The 13,102-nt window shown below is 36.5% G+C and overlaps 1 protein-coding gene across 2 annotated transcripts in view; it reads right to left on the bottom strand.

The window, feature by feature from the left end:
• Positions 1 to 13,102, bottom strand: part of GABBR2 (gamma-aminobutyric acid type B receptor subunit 2) — a 438,554-nt gene that overhangs the window by 81,155 nt on the left and 344,297 nt on the right. The gene's annotated exons all lie outside the window — the stretch shown is intronic.

The following is a 13,102-nucleotide window of genomic DNA, read 5'->3' as shown; positions in this document are numbered from 1 at the left end:
TATGCTGACAACAATATCAAACTAACAAGTTGTGGAAGCTGCTCCTACGGCACCAAGAACTGAATTGAAGAGCCATAACAAATAAATAAATAAATAGATAAAAATCCTGTGACCCTAATAAGCATGAGTAAGGCTGAAAACACCAGCCTGAACTGAAAACACCAGCCCGAACTGACAAAGAAACTAGATGTCTGTTTGTTATATCCTATTTTCTCTTGGATGTTCAGTAGCAGCTAGCAAAAGGAAGTTCTGTAACACTAAGATCCAAATAAGACATGCTGCTTCTTTATTAGGCAGTGGTTAAAAAACTTATTTGCAAATCAATTCAAATACTGTAAGAATGAGAAATGCAGCTTCAAAATGTGGAAAGCATGAGGTAGAGCTCTTACTAACCTAGGTAAATGTACTGCTTTTTCTCATGAAGAGATGTCTTGTTTTTCGCTTGGTTAGCAGGATACTCTTGTTCTACAGCACTCATTATTGGTTTGTATATAGAAATGGAACAAAAGAACAGAAAACCTATGGGCTTGAAGTCTATCAGAGAATAGGTATGTAGCTTTCATGAAGAGCTTTAAACTTTCAGTGGGATCTTCTGTCATTAACTGAAATGTTCAACAACTGTATATGAGTAATGATTCATTACACCACGGCTACAGGGCCAGAAACATGTACTGCATGCACAAAGCAGGAAATACATGTGTATGTAATTCCCACCCCCCACCCCACCTCACCCCACCCCCATCATTTTCAGTACTTCAAGATTTCTTAAAAATGTGGGGGGAGTTAGTGTGACTTTGAGTGATTTGATAATAAAATACTAGCAGGGACAGAGATATTAAATACAGGAAAGTATTTCATATTAAAAGTTATGTGGAAAATGTCAATCCTGTGTCCAGAGAGATAGGAGAAACAAAATGGAATATAAACATAATATTTTAGAATGTTAAATCTATTTTATTACTTTGCTTGTCTGAGCTGAACATTTTCCATGAACATGTAAGGCATTTTCCACAGGAAACATCTTTATTTACTCAAAACAGGATTCTTGTAGGCCAGAAAAAAGGCTTAGTTGTGGCAGCCATTATTTTTCTACACATTCTGGATACAGTGAGATGTAGAAAGAGTGAAGTCCTGATAACTGAATTCCTACACTGAAGGCAATTTTAGTGGTAAATCAGAATATGTCTTTCAAAGAGATTGAACTCTCTAAGGAGGAAGTTAGAGCAATTAGAGACGCAATTACAGTAAATCATCAGAACCAGATGGTATTTCATTCAAGGACTGAAAGGAATATTGTGAAAGAATGTACTGAAGAGGATATTTATTCTGCAGCTTACAGAGCTGCAGGCATCACTCTCTTAGCACAGTGTGCTGAACAGTCACTGACAGTTGTCCACCGAGTCTCTGATGACAGAAGCAAGAGCTTTGGTCTCTGGGTCCTTGCTACTCCATGAATAAAGGAATTAATCTTACACTGTAACTTCTAAAGTCACCACATTTGGACTCTGGGGGAAATTTGACGTTCACACTCAATTATTACTACTGAGTGAAGAGGTTCCAAGAAATTAAGATGAAATTCACCAAGTTTACCACAACCTCAGATAGGGAAGTTAATAGAAATGAAGAAAGTATTGAATCTGTTCCTTCCTGAAATAGATAAGCCATCTGGTTCAAGATGGATCAGTATCTATGAAGTAAAAATAAAACTCTGGCTAGAACAAGATGTACCATTGCAAAGGGCCAAACTGTAGCCAATGTGTAATAAGTAAACAGGTGCAATGCAACATTCATGGCAATGGTATGACACAGGATTGTTCAAAGGAATTTTGCTCCATTCTCAAGTAAGTCACGCGATTCTTCTGAGCTAAAGCTACTTCCCTGTGAATTGTCCCCGAATCTCTCTCTGATTGGTCAAGTGTTTTATGGTTGTTGATCATAGAGAACTTAGTCTCATACAGCCTGGAAGTTTGGTTTAGTTTTGTGCATTTTCTTTTTCTTTGCGTTTTCAGTAGGTAGAAGATACAGGATTTTAAACATACTTCAAGCTTGCTAGGCCAGCTAATAATAACTGATAAAATATTGAAGATGAAAACAAAGCCTAATACTTAACAGATAGAAAATGCATTTTCTTTCTTCGTTTAGGGGCATTTCTGCATGTAGCCAGCTCTACTGTACATCCAGGAAACACTTGGAGTAATCCAATGCAGTTAAACCTACTGATTATGTAAGCTATTCTAAAAAACAAAACCTGTTTCTAAAGATAGCAAAGCTGTTCCTAAAAAGAGTCTTGGAATGAAAGATAGGCAAACTGTCTGAAAATCTAGTTGATAGATTAGTAAAACACTGATAGATTTTGAGATGATTAAATTTAACATGCGATATGTCAAACAAAACCACAAAACCTACAAGCTTCAGATCATCATCCATCAAGGTTGACAGTACCTAAGGGATTTTTCTTCTGTGGAACTTCTCTGTAGTAACTCCCAACAGTATCTACCAAAAAAATAATCCCATTGCTGAGTGCCCAAATTATGGCTGACAAATCAGTGTGGCAGTGAGTCTAGCTCAGTGGCACAAAACTCCGCCACTTTCATACTATTCAGCAGTGAATGGCTCAGATGGTTATATAGTTCAGGCTCAATAAAAACAATACTCATGTTCATATAAAGAACCAGACAGCACATTACTAGAGTTTGCTAATTGTAATAAATGTTTCAGGCACTAAAATACTATGGAGGACTTAAACTGTAGAAGGATTTACACAAATTGGGAGGATTGGACTGTACTATACCAGATGTTACAGAAATGAGCTCTTTGCCTTCTGAAATCACTATGCCAATGCTAACTAAATCTCTGGAAAAAAACTTACTTAGGCTTGGGTAGTGTGAAGTATGAGTAAATAAATAACTTCTCTGACACAGGTGGGAAAAGTGAGACAGAAGCTTAAAACAGCTAATACTATGCCAGCTTTTTGATTCCAGCAGTTTCAAGGCACCCATCCATGTGCCTCAACAACACTACCTATATTCAGATTTTTCTAATTTTCAAGACCTACAAACTGGATAATGTAAGGGAACACATATAAACGAGTCTGCATTTTATTAATGAGAGCTAAATCAGTTCAAGAAGAAATAAAACTTTGATACATTTAGGGCAATGTATAGTTTAACAGGCATTTAAAGCTTGAAGTCAAATTGAAGATTGCGTACTAATTATTTTCTATTGAAAATGCTTCCTGGCCCCTCAGAAAGAAATGCTGAATATAGCTGAACAATTTTTAGAGCATTTAGAAGAATCTATTCAAAATTCAGTACGTTTACTTTTTTGAGACATTCACTACTAGGGCTACAGAACTGGGATACTCCTGTGCTTTAATGGTTAATTGGGAAAAGAGTATAGGTCCTTTGCTACACTATAACCCTCTTTCAGGTAAGACTGCTGTCACCACTGGTCTGATACTATATATCGTCCACAGCATTTGTTCAGCCACTCACTAGACCAAACAAATATCATCAGCAGCTGGATTAGACAGAGCTATTTGAAAGAGCTGTTCTTGAGAAAAGAGACAATTCCACACACACACACACACACACACACCAAAAAAAAAAAAAAAAAAAAAGTAAGAAAAAGGCCCTGAAATTGCATTCCCAGGGAGCATTTTCTACAGCATTAGTAGCTCTAAAGGAAAGGCTGTAATCTTACTAGAGTATGGTTGCTGAAATGAAGGTTTTGATATTATTGACTCACAGTGAAGATCAGTGTAGGATGCTTGGAACTGTTATATACCTATGCCAAATGATGGCTTAACCACACCTGAAGCAATTGCTAAAGTGCTGCCAAAAATACCCAGACAGTGACTGCCATCTTCTTACTCATAAACTTCCTATATTGTTCAGCCACACCTACTTTGGAAGGGGTAACACCTTGGGCTTAGGATGGGAAAGCCTCTGCAGGTAGGGAGCATTTCTATCATACTTATTAATCCAAGCTGTGTCAGCTCAATTGGAACAGAGCAGCAGCAGAGAAAGGCAATCAGTGTACCAACCTGGACAAGTACCTACATATGGCATCTCCATTGCATGAGCCTGCATGCTTCAGGCTAGTTCATCAGACTAAGAATTGGTACAGGCACAGTAGGTACATTATATTTTGCCAGTTCTTCTGCACAATAGGGTGTCGCTTGTGATTAACACTGCATAGTGTTTTTATTATTAACTGAAAAGTAATGCCCTGTACAGATGATTTGCAGCATCTTCTTTAAGTATACAGTAATATAAATCTTCTAGATTTAACTTAGAACCAAAAACTGGTAGTGTTCTTCTCTCCTAACCCAAAGTACATTAAACACTGTAAACTAAATAATTCTGAAAAGCTTGGACCAAGAGATGGCAGGGAAACTATTTAATCTAGTCTCAACATTAAAGTTCAAGACAACATTCAACCCAGGTACAGAAATACAACTCACTGCAGCAGTCACTGTAGTAACAAGAGTGGAATTTCAGCCACAATGAAATCAAAATGGACACTGTTAATGAACTTGAGTAAATTCCAGGTTTGGATGTTCATGTGTGCTCCTGGCTTAAAGAGAGACAGTATTACTGCTTATCTATCAGGGCACTGGGAAACAAATAAAATTATCATAATTCTTCTTGATTTTTTAATTTTTTTTCCAATAAATCAAAAGTTAATTACTTCACAGATGGCAGAATGGCAAATGGAATGAATGCAGTCAGCTTGCCTAGAAAACTGGGTTCCAGAACATATGCCGTGAAATAAGACAGAAAAAAGGGCTGGCAAACAATAAATATCTATTTCCTGTTTGCTTTAAATAGGCTAACTGGTCAAGAGAAATATATGACTGACATAGTTCTAAGTAAATAACAATTACACCGCTGGGTATATTGGTCCACAAGCAATCTCAAATAGAGGGATGACACTAAATTAGCTAATAGAACGTAGCCCTCCATCACAATTTATTTTTTTTCACATTCTCTAATCAAAATAGATTGAGGTAAGTAGTCCTAAGGCTCACTGATATTCTGCCTTATTTCAAGCCGTGACAGAGACCAAGATTTTCCTACACATTTAAGAGATATAAACAAAACATTTTTTGTTGTTATTAACTATATATATAGGAATGCTATTGACAGAAATTTGCAGCATTTGTGGACTGCACGTGTGAAATATTTGCTATCGATATTGAAAGATTCTCTTGCATTTCTTTGTGGTGAAGTTGTTAAACAATGATCTAATGCTGACACCATAATAGTAAACTATACCATGAATTTTTAAGGCATCCCAGCGTGAGCTATGCTAAAGTGTTAGGGGGCTACCTAATGCGAGAAGACTAAAGTTACAAAAGCAATATGACATTTCTGGCTAAATTCATCAGACATGTCTACATGACTGCACTAAAACCAACATGCAAGAGAATGTTGAATTATTTTTAGTCCTTAATTTAATCAGCTAGGTGTAACTACAATGTTAATAACTACTAATATCATATATTGCATGAGTTTGTGCCATAGCCACCAGAGCCTTCCCTTAGAAGCTGACTACCTCCCTAAAACTTTGCTTGAGTTTAGGGATGAGGTGGATTTAGAATTTGCTGGGACCAAACAGCCAATATACATCTTGTGCACAAGATGAGTGAAACAGTATCTAATGCCTGAATTAAACCACTGCCTCAGTAATTTGCTTTAAATTCATTTGTTACTGTGGTAGAATTCTTTAATTAAGACTGGTGGGTAGCCTCAGTTCTGAAGTGTTGTGTTAACTTGGATGGGTCAAGTCTTGCACTAAAATTTTGCAGTGAGATTTTGTTGGTCAACATGAGTGACATATTTTTCACATTCCTTTTTCAAAATTGACAACACTTAGATAGCTAGTCATGGATCACTTACAATTATAATGGAATAATATGACTAACTATAAAAACCTTTTTCTTATCATATTTTGAAATCCAAAATGATGTAATTTGCACTCATTCCCAACAGCAATTTTTTCATAAATCATAAAACTTGCCTTGAACTCTGTTTTTACCATTTCTATTGAGTTCAACAGATCTTCAGCTGTTGATGTAGCAATTGAAACCCACACATGAATCATTGAGAACAACACACTTCTCCCCAGCTGAACTTCCAGGTATGGTAGGACTTTCAGCAACTGTGAAAACCTTATGGCAGGAGGTGACACAGCAAACATCACAGAGACTAAAAAATGGTGCATTCCTGCAGAGAATCTGGGTGCTCAGCATTCATGTTTTGTAATCAGTCACATTTTGGGAAACACCTGTTAAAAATGCAGATCACAGTTTTCATAGTCACCCTCAATATAATGATTTATACCCTAGTATGAAGGCTTTGTCCTGCAGGAATTTCACTGTATAGGTAAAAGGAGTCTGAGATATATTAATGTCTGATTTCCTTAGCTATTAAGTAGTTCTACTGGTGCTACGTTTCCTCTGCATCCCTTAAATACTGTTGTCTGATGGAGAAATAAGTCTATTTTGGAAAGAAACGTATTTACAAATTAGTCTTAAAAATTAAGTCCCACTTAAGCACAACCACAGTTATGACTGTATTTTTAAAAAGTCTGGAGCTTGATCTTGGCAATTCTAGGCCAATAAATCTCACATCTAAGCCTGGCAAATAGTTTGAAATGATAAATTAAGCAGAATCAAAAGAGACCTGAGAGACCAGACTTGCTGGCATGATCTAATTGGCATGGATTCTGAAAAAGAATTATCTTTGACTGTAAATAAAATAGCAGCTATGGGAGAATAAGTTAATATATTTCATTTAAAAATTCAAGTTTCTACGGAAGAGGTTACTGCAGAGCCATGAAGTGATGGGCAAAAATACATGCAAAACAAATGAACTGAATAAAGTTAATAGCAATATGTACATGACACGAGGGGCTGATTCCAATTATCTACTTTAGAAGCCCATTATATGTATGGTTTGAATTTTTGTTTTCAGTAAGTTCAAAGACAGAATGATTCACAATGCTTAAGTATCAAAGTATCTAAGCTAGACATTGAAATTCAACGTGCAGTCAGAGAGGGATTTACACTCTCTCTGTGATCCCTGGGAATTCATGCAGAGATGATTTAAGAGGTTACCAATCCCAGCTGCTTACCACTGACACAGGTTATTGCCACTGTAGAAGACCTGGCAGAATGGATGATATACTTGCTGCAATTCCACACTCATATCTTAACTTAAAATCACTGCTGACTTCCTTTCAGCTTAATGACTTTTGTGGCACACTGTGGCAGCCAGAATGTCATTCAGTCACTTCTGTCAGAGAGCTGGAGAGCCCCAGTAGGGAAAAGGTGTGAATGTCTGGTGGCAATCAATTGCCCAAGTGAAGCTCCCACAGTTTGACTGAAGCTGAATGAGGTGCACTGTGGAAGCTATCCTGCAAGGAGTGCCAGCTGTGTCTTGGCACTGAGACTTCCCAGGTGTTTCACCCTTCATTCACCCAGTGAATGAAGGCTTCACAGTCAGCACTTTGGTCTTCTCAGATCCAGAGAGCTAAGAAAGTCTTCTGCAGCTACATGCCACTCCTTTATAACAGTTGGAAGACTGAGTAATAGCAAACTCACAAGAAGAAATTCCTAGTATTCTTCATTTAGATGTGGACCTGTCTCCATAAAAATGCCAAACAGAGCAAAAATCCCCTGGTTAACTAAAATCCAAGAAGGAGAGATTTTGACCTTGCTGCCAGGGGTATCTCTTCTCTCCATACACAAACAGGTGATATAAAATATAAACAAATCTAATTTCATTGATGAATTGTGCCAAATAGATAATCCTGCTTCATTAATCTGCTACAGTTGCATATGAAGAACACACATGAAAGCAGCAGACAACCAATTCAAAGTAGGCCCTTCAAAGTCAATGACTCAAATAAACATCAAAAAGCCCATTGCTATTTTCTGACCCGAACTGGAACTGTTTACAAAGATGTACAATATCCCAAATCAGGAATACAGGGTTGGACACTATCTTGTTTAATATCTATGCAACAAAACTTTTGTTCCTGTACCAAAAAACTGACATTTCTCTGTTGGTCTTCACTGAATACAAATAGATTACCTGTGCAAAAGCATTATTGCAACTACTCATCCACCATCCCAGTCATGTAGAAAAGATGATATAATTTCTTTATAATCAGCTTTTCCTCTAATCTCATGTGCACATATAGAAAGAAATCCTGCAAAGTAACGCTTCAGGGCACAAATGCAGAAACTGTGGAAACACATCAAGTATCCTAGTCTTCCACACACTGGAATAACAGCAAGTTTGGGTCTTGATTTTAGACCCAATTCTGAAAAAAAAAACCACAAAAAACTTTTAATCATACTCTTCATTTTAAGCATGAATCACCTGTTGAATCCAGTGTGACTATCCATATGCTGAAAGCACACAGCATACTTAACACTTACGTGTTTTGGAACCATAGTCAGAAACAAGATACAGTCTTCTAGAGACCTGAAATTTGATGAAGTTCACAATGTGAAAAATTTGAAGTCTGAATCAGGATAAATGAAAAATAAAAAATAATTGTCAGCATAATTGGAAACAAAGAAGATGGGTTTTAAAAATTACAAAAGATCATACAGTTTGGGGTAAGAAGAAGAAGGATATTAATTAACAGCAATACAAAATTGGATCATGGTGTCTTCTGTGGTTTGAATGCTAAAGAGCATTCTAACTTCAAATTCTTTACCTTTTGCCCTTCATAAAGAATTCTGTGTCTGTATATTCACCACAGTGAATGTTTTTGGCTGACAGTCACACAAGTAGAAGCCTATAACAGTGTCCTCAGAGTTAATTCCTAATGAATACCAAAACTCACCAACTCCAAACCTACAGCCACTGCCTTCAGTTAAATTAGTATCATGCAGTTTGAAAAATAACAAGCAAAAGTTAAGACATGTCAGATAATATCTGGAGTGCTACTTCAGTTCTCACACCGGTCATTTGGGATGAAAAGTCCTTTTGGGGGTATATAACTGAATCCCAGTACAAGTTCACAGCAGTAATGAATTATAGTGCAAGGATGTTAACAGTAGAAGGTTTCATTTCTAACGAATTCTAAGATCAAGGAGACATATTGGATTAAATATATTACTGTGAACTCTCATTGGTGATGAAGCAGTCCGCAAACTTAGCAGATATTAAAAATATTATATATAAGGTATTACAAAATAATGTCTCATACTAAATGATTTTGATAATTAACATGCATTATAGTGTTAAGTCAGTTGGATCCATTAATTCTATGGATCCAGACATTTGAAAATTGTATTTGATACCTTTTCCAAAAGCAATTTATATCTTAGGGGAATATTCACTGAGCTGTGAATTTCCAGATCTCCCATTTATTAATGCTAATATTTCTGAACATTCAAACTCCTGAGCACCAGTCAAGGCCTCTTAGTGTTATTGCTGAGGAGTATGTATGCACCACACATTTTACTCGTGAGGTTATTTAAGGATATTTTAGGAAGAACTAAAACCCACAGGTTTTTAATGAAACAACTACTTCTATCTTCTGTTGCAATACTGCACTGCAGAACAAGTTTTCTAAAAGATATGTAACATTAGTGTACTAGTTTAGTATTTAATTACTCTAGAAAAACAGGTTTTATAGGAGAAGGTGATATGTTTTGTTAGATTGACACTACCAGAAAAAAAAAAAGCAGAGAAACCTATGGGTTTATCAACCCTCCATCAGTTCTGAAAAGGAGGCAAAAATTTCAAATCAATGAAGGAGGAAAAAAATGTTCTCAGTTGAACTTAATTATTTTACGTTCCAAGGACAGTCTGAGATAAATGGATGGTTAGTACTCATGGATAACTGGACTGAGGAATACAAGCCAAGCACCAAATATCTAATTTACAATCTCAGTATTTTTTATGGTCATACATCTTACTAAGGATTGAGCTATAGTTCTTCTTGTAGTACAAAAAGAAAATGTTTGTTCTGAAGATCAGAGAGATCTACAAGTGAAACAAAGGGTTATGATCCTAGCCATTGGACACATAAATGCAGTATGATTGATCTAAGGAGTATTTTAGCTGTAGCATTTCTTTAGATTTTGATTAGCTTATGTTTTCTCTCATAGTTTTGTGGGTGTTTTTTGTTTTTTGTTTTGTTCTGTTTTTTTAAATACATTTTTTTAAAAATACATAATAATCAACTAGCATTTTCTATTTTGGCCTTGTTGGCTACAGAACTTTATCAATAGTACATTATCTACAGTACAGCAGCCCATTTCAGTATGGTTTAAGAGACGTTCTTGCTTAAAATACTCAAAAGGTCAATGAGTTGGCTAGCAGATTCAGCTTCTCTATCCAGCAGCACAGTCTGCACACTTACTGGAAAACTAAAGCTGAACTAATCACTGTGATTCAAATGCTTGTTACCTGTAGAAGTTGTTGCCATAACCCCAAATCTGTAGATATATAAAGATTCATTCACCAAAACTACCAAGTACTATTTCATCAGTACTATATCCATATGAAAGAATATATAGGGAAATGTACATATCTTTTAAAAATATGTAATGCATAATGCAGTTCACCACTGAGGATAATAGGAACAGCTGCTTGCATCACCTTAGAGTTCTGCAAAACAAAGGAGCTCATTCTTTCCCTCCTATCCTTTCAGATCACTAAAAAGTGTTCAGATTTTCACTAGAGCAACAATGTTATGTCACGTATTTGGAAACACCCTAATATCTGAAAGACTTAAGTTGCCAGCCTTCATCTCTGGTTCACCCACTAAACTAGATTATTCTACAATTTTGTGATTCTGTGATTCAATGCAGTTACAGTGGCATTACAAACTTGATTGCCCTTATCACCTCAGCACAGTAACAACGATGATGACAATATCAGACTATTATGAAATTCCTTTCCTTTCTTAGGTTCCTCCCTAACACCTGATGAAAACTTGCACAATCTCAAGAAGGTTGAATTTATATGTCTAGACTTACTGAGAAATTGCCATAAGTATGTGTGGGGAAGTAAAATTTCTACTTTATTGGAAGCATTCCTGATGATATCCTTAAATCCATACAACTATATATATATATGAAAAACAAAAACAAAAACAAACAAAAAAAAAAAGCCAAAATCCAAAATCTTACTTATGGAAGCAATAGACCTGACAAAAGCAGCTTTGAGAAGACTAATTAACTAGTTATATGATATGAAGTTTGTGTTTTCTCAGTATATCGATTTTAATTAACCATGAAATGGAATGCTAATTACTGTTGTCGTTTCATTTTAGACAGTCGAATCAGTTTCAGAATGGACTTCAGTGGGTGTTATTGAAAATGCATTTCAAAATCAAACATGTGACATCAAAAGTGCTTTAAACAAGAAATCATTCAAATATTATCCTGCGAGTAGTTGGGAAAATAGTTTTGGTCTGCAGTAAGATCCTGGATGTCATGTCACTAAAAGGAAAAGCCTCTGCGGCAAAGAGATTAACATACACAGGGCTTTAATTTTCCACTTAACCAGAATTTTTGCAGTAGACAGGGGCTGCATCAACACAGACTGGAAAAGCAAGAAGCATTTCTAGCAGAAGCTTTCTTCAAGAAATTCTGAATATTTTCTTTACTACCACATGCATTTTCTTATCTGCACTTTGCAGCCATCTAGCAGACACTAATGAGAGATTTCATGTTCATACCAATTACTTGAAATATTTAATGTCCTTCTTAAGGTGCATTAACACATCAAAGAAATGACTCAGTCCAAGTATTCCACAATGCTGCAAAAAAAAAAAACCAACCAAAAACATGTTCCTGCTTCGTGCTGTAACAGAAATGTCTTTGCGTTCTGCTGTAGCTAAGGCTATGTCACCGGTTTTATTTCAGATCTCACTTTTTGGAGGTTTCTAACTCAGGGCAAAGCATGGTATCCAGATGATTGTGGGTATTTTGCACATCAGGTAAATACCAAAACCTTACCCTCCTTAGCCAGTTAGGGACATTTTTAGGTGGGCATCAGTCAGGATCTGCCCAAAAATCTTTGACAGAAGAACAAAAGTTGGAGCATGCAACTGATAGGGTACTGGATTTCCACAGCAAAATAACCCACCCCATGCTAAAGAGCTAGAGGGCTGGACATTTATTTTATTAAGGCCTGAGAGAAATAATTAAACATCTCTGCCTCCAAATATACTCTTCTGGAGACAATAAATCATCTTCCTCCGTAGGCTCTGTCAGAACTTAGTAGATAACATTCATAAAACATTTTGGTGACGAGTACTGTCTAGATGTTAAATTACATTTCAGCATAAAAGAACAGTTACTGAAACAACAGGGTTCAATAGGAGCAATAGGAGAGAAAGCTACGATGCACATAGCTTAGGTTGCTAGTGATATATTGCAGAGATCGTAGCCAGTAGCTCTGGCAGCAAGTCTCATATTTTTGGCTTTTGTTTTTAATATATTTTTTAATTTTTTATCTTCTGCAAAGCTGCTAGAAAATATAATCAGTTATCTGTACAATAATCTACATGAAAGCTATGAAACCTGGGAAAACACCTGCTTAACTGTTTAGCAATTTAACTTTGTGTACTCTTACCTTATCCATACTACTTGAAAACTCTGATGGTACAGCTCAGAGTGGACAGTTACTTGTCACCACTGCCTACATGTCTGCCCCTGCTTAAGACTGCCTGCAAGTACCGTATTTCTAGTTGGTGAGAAGGAATGTAATCCACAGAGAAAGCAGCAGATTAACTGGATGGCAAGTGGTGAGTCCAGCAGGGTTGTGTGAAGGACTATTCACTTCACCATTAGGCGCAGCCTTGCCGATTTCCATTGGAAGAAATTGCTGTTATTGTCATAGATTGTTGCTTGCAAAGACGTCTGTATGGGAAACTGGTAATCACAGCCTGAACCTGTGATTAATCAGCTGAAGTGACAGGGAAAATGGTAAATCTCTCAACCAATATGCTACTCATGTATCCCCTGTATAGCCCTGAACCATGACCCACGTAGGGGTGTTAGACCAAGTTATAAAACAGCAGAGGTAGACAATAATAGTGCTGACGTTGCAATTTAGTAGTT

This window comes from Coturnix japonica, chromosome 2, assembly GCF_054131305.1.
Source record: "Coturnix japonica strain WE chromosome 2, WE-NBRP24, whole genome shotgun sequence".
NCBI classification, from domain to species: domain Eukaryota; kingdom Metazoa; phylum Chordata; class Aves; order Galliformes; family Phasianidae; genus Coturnix; species Coturnix japonica.
Note: the sequence above shows the minus strand (reverse complement) of the source record. Positions and strands in the feature narration are given on the sequence as shown.